Source organism: Mandrillus leucophaeus, unplaced genomic scaffold, assembly GCF_000951045.1.
Source record: "Mandrillus leucophaeus isolate KB7577 unplaced genomic scaffold, Mleu.le_1.0 Scaffold974, whole genome shotgun sequence".
Lineage (NCBI taxonomy): Eukaryota > Metazoa > Chordata > Mammalia > Primates > Cercopithecidae > Mandrillus > Mandrillus leucophaeus.
In genome coordinates, this window is record NW_012110630.1 from 1,042,919 (window position 1) to 1,047,628 (window position 4,710).

Consider the following 4,710-nt stretch of genomic DNA (forward strand, 5'->3'; position numbering starts at 1 on the left):
GTTTGAAGGTACAAGGGTTCAGTCCTATCTCTCCCTGGCCATGAAGCGCTCACTGCCTGGGGACCAAGTTGGGAGAGTACTGAGACACAGTGCCTAGGAGGAGAGACAGGAAATAGGGTGACAATAGTGAGAATGGAGTAACATTTTCCCCACCCCGACTCCAACCCTGTGGCAAAAAAATAATTTTGAATCTCAAAAACATGAGGAATTGTGCAGAAGCAGAAGGGAGGCTTTGAGCAAAGCTGGGTACATGTGTGCTGCTTTAGAGCCCGAGAGGAGAGCTAGAGAAAAGGTCCTGCTCCCCTTCTCACCCTATCCCAACCCTGCCACGCATACAGATAGCTCTGGCTTCCTAAGAAGGGAAGAATATGGATGTGCCTAATGGAGTCCCATTCTCACTGAGGGCCAACCCAGGGTACAGTCCCCTGACAAAGAAGCCAAGGCATCACACAAGCAAACGTGTTTCTCAGCGCATGTGATGAGCCAACACCTTGGGGACCCCCTTGAAATAACTGGGGGGATGCCTCTGAGGGGAAGGTGGTGGAAGTTTAGCATAAGCCTATAGGGTTTAGAACCACTGTAAATGGAAGCATCAAAATGAGTGTGTCCAAATGTGTACTCACAAGCTGGTTACACCATGAAATAAAGATCTTTTTTCATTTCTATTTCTGATGGTCAGAGGTTTCTGTGACCCGCACCAGATACTCTGATATCCTCCAGGGGATTGGTACATTCCACCTTTTTTAAGACCTGGTTTTCTTCAGATTTTATGGGTGATTACAAAATGAAGCTACTTTCCCAACCTGGGCACATATTGCAACAAAGTCTGAAGATAAAGTTATGGAATGAAAGTCTGGAGCTCAGAAGGATAACTTAGGAGCTCTTACCCAGCTACTTGCCTTGTCTATTTATGGTGGAATAGTATAGAGATGGTAGTTCAGGCACTATTTTACCTCACGTAGGATACAGATTGCATTAGAGTCTTATTTCAAGAAAGGAAATACAACCAGAAAGATCATGGACCAGGTTACAGAAAACAAACATAATGTGCTTTACTGAACTAGTTTTTTTGTTACATCTTTTTGCTATTCGATTCCTACATCTTATTCCTTTTTGGTCTATCCTTTAGGGGGATGCTGTATAAACTATTTTTAAGTGCACAGTTTCACAATTTGATAATAGCTAGTAAAGTTGAAGAAAAGCCAATCTTGTAACCCAGCAATTCCGCTCTTAAATATATACCCTGTAGAAAAAAACCTTACACCTGGGCCTGAAGAGATCTCACAAGTATTGCAGCATTGTTTATAGTAGGAAAAAACATGTTCATAACAGAGTAAAGTTAAATAAAGTTGAGGTTAGTCATATAAAGCAATTCAATGCAGCAGTTAAAACAAATGTACTAGACCTATTAGTATCAGCATGGCTAAATCCCAACAAAAAATGTAAAAAAGTTGTAAAAGAATACATATAAAATATACCACATAGGTTAATATTAAAAACCTACCCCCAAAGAGTGCTGCATATTATTTCTGCATATATATAAGGTAATTTTAATGAACAAGAAAGATAAATTCTAACCTTATGATATCAGCTCCTTCTGGAAAGGAAGATAAATAAATAAAACAATGTGATAAATGGAGATTTAGCTATACTGCAACATTTTGTTTCAAAAGAAGGAAGGGAGGGAAGAAAAGAGCAAGAGAGGGAAAAAGGAAGAAAAAAAAGAGAACCAATGCTAATATGACTCTGGGTAGTCGGTACATGAGTGTAAATTATATTTTGCAGTTTTCCTGTATGTTCAAACTATTTCATTTTTTTTTTAATTTAAAAACAATGGGGCCAGGCACAGTGACTCACACCTGTAATCCCACCACTTTGGGAGGCCGAGGCAGGAGGATCACTGGTCAGGAGTTTGAGACCAGCCTGGCCAACATGGTGAAACTCCATCTCTACTAAAAATACACAAATTAGCTGGGCGTGGTAGGACATGCCTGTAATCCCAGCTACTTGGGAGGGTGCCACTGTATTCCAACCTAGGCAACAGAGTGAGACTCTGTCTTAAAAAAAAAAAAAAAAAAGATGGACAGCTCGCCAGCAAAGGGATTTTACCGCCTCTTTGGTGGTGCCTATTCTATAGGAACTTCCTGGGTTTAGTGACTGAGACACAGGTAAGTATATTCTAGGATTAAATGCTAATACTCACCTTCCCTCATCCCCACACAAACTACTATTCCTTGCTATTATATACATGCATCAGCTTGGTCTCTGCCAGATAACACTAGCCCCAGGAGACAGAATAAGAGGGAAAGGGGAAAAAACATGAAACCAAACCCTTGTAAGACATGAAGAAACACTTACTCTGTTACAGCCCACTTTGGAATGCTCTGTGTTTCTGTCACCTCGAGCATTCTGATTCATTCTGAGCATCTCCTCCAGATACAACTCATTTAGCCAGCCGACAGGAGGAACAATTACTGCTGGCTTAAAAGATCGGTTGATTTCTCTGGCGTCTATTTGCCTGCAGTTCTGGCTCTCTGACAAATCAAGTCAGATCAATTTGTACCCTAAAGAGTAAATGGGAGGATGTGATTATTTTCTGGTTCAATAGAAAAGCATTTCATTTCAAAGGGCTGCTGCATAGCATTTTTGAGTTGAGGAATGAATCAGGTCCCCAGAGAACAAATGATGGGTTCTCAGGAGAACAGCTGGCTTCACTTCTCACCTATGCTTTAGGAACTGAGGCAGGATGTGGGGATGAACAGAAAGCACACTCCACTGAGAGAAGCCTCTGCACATCCATGTCTAAGGAATATTTTATTTGTCTCTTCAGAAGCAGTCTTCTAAAGTTAGAAAACATGCTAAAAATTCAGGAAGATGGACACCTAATTCTACTGGTGACCACATCAAGATCTAGAAAATCACTTCTGAAAAGGAACCGACAAGCAGAAATAAACTTCTGAACAACAAGAGGGAAACAGAGGTGAGAAAATCATGCTTTGTTCCTTGACACTCGGCTGCTCTTTACCAACAGATTTGTCTCTTGAGACACAGCACTGCAGGAGAGGCCGCAGGAGAAAAGCCTTGGTGGGTTCCAGGCTCCTTTTACTGAGGCTGCCCCTCTGGAGTCTGCCTTCTCAGACGCCATCTAACCACTGAACTCAATCTTCAGGGTCAGGTCCACCCCCATTCCTCTGCCTCACAGACATTACAGTTGATACGCAGGAGCTGGAAATAATGTTGTGGAAACACATGGGCTTTGGGGACAGGCTGCTTGGGTTCATTCTCAGCTCTGTGGTTTATTAGTTTTAAGACCTCGACAAACCACTTAAGCTTCTATTTCCTGAGCTGTAAAACAAGGACAGTCCTAGTACCTTCCTTACAGGGTGGTTATTAAAGGACATGATGGATACAAAGCTCTTAATGCAGCACCTGGTCCAGATTGAGCATTCCACAGATGTTTCTGATGATGACTGTTATTGTCTTCTGCCCTCAAAATGTGATGCTATTTGGTTACTTGTGAAAGACCTGGAGATTTTTAAATTCAAATTTTAGTGGGAATATGTCCCCTGCATGAACATCGGATATATCTATGCTAATGGGCCTTGTCCTTAGAGGTGAACCAAAGGCTTTCTCTGAGTCATTCCCCTCTATCATGAAATTGGCATCCTTTCCTATACTGATCTCTATGGCAATCATATTACTCCTGCTCTCATCTCTACAACACTCTATATGAGGTAAATTTATTCATGAGCACCATAGTACAGCAACAGCCAAGAAGTCAGAAGGCAAGAGTTCTGGCTCTTTCCATGGCAACAACCAGTTATGTGAGTGTAAGTGATTTATTTATCATTTCTGCCTTTTGATTTTTTCACCTCTAAAGTGAGGATCATTTTTCATGCTCTATTTACTTCATCGGGCTATGAAAAACTGAAAAAGGGAAAATGAGGAAATAGACCAATTAAACAGAATAGAGACCCCAGAATAAATCCACACACTTGCAGCCAACTCATTTTCAACAAAGGTGGCAAGAACATCCCTTGGGGAAAGGACAGTCTCTTTAATAAATGGTGCTGGGAAAACTGAAAGGCACATGCAAAAGAATGAAACTAGATCCCCATCTTTCTCCATGTATACAAGTCAACTCAAAATGGATTAAAGGCTAAAATGTAAGACCTGAAACTATAAAACTACTATAAGAAAACATTGGAGAAATGCTCCAGGACATTGGGCTGGGCAAAGATTTTTTGCATAAGACCTCAAAAGCACAGGCAACTAAAGCAAAAATAGACAAACAGGATTATATCAAGCTAAAAAGTTTCTGCCACAGCAAAGGAAACAGTCAACAAAGTGAAAAGACAACCCACAGAATGGAGAAAATATTTGCAAACAATCTCTCCTATAAAAGGTTAATAACCAGAGTATTTAAGGCACTCAAACAAATCAGTAGCAAAATGCAAAAACAGATACTCTGATTTTAAAATGGTCAAACATTTCTCAAAAGAAGACATACAAACGGTGTTATAAGCAACAGAAAATGAACTAAGACAAAAAAAGGAAAAAAATTTTTTAAAGTGAAAAATAAGAAGACATACAAGGCCGGGCGCGGTGGCTCAAGCCTGTAATCCTAGCACTTTGGGAGGCCGAGACGGGCGGATCACAAGGTCAGGAGATCGAGACCATCCTGGCTAACACGGTGAAACCCCGTCTCTA

At 40.9% G+C, this 4,710-nt stretch overlaps 1 long non-coding RNA gene across 2 annotated transcripts in view; it reads right to left on the bottom strand.

Moving 5' to 3' along the window:
• LOC105532623 overlaps positions 1–4,710 on the bottom strand; it is a 144,041-nt gene that overhangs the window by 14,437 nt on the left and 124,894 nt on the right. Inside the window, exon 6 of one of the 2 annotated variants that reach the window (XR_001005018.1) lies at positions 2,359–2,564. The exons of the other annotated variant lie outside the window; for it this stretch is intronic. This is a non-coding gene — a long non-coding RNA (uncharacterized LOC105532623). The remainder of the gene's footprint in view (positions 1–2,358; positions 2,565–4,710) is intronic. 2 annotated transcript variants of the gene reach the window in all.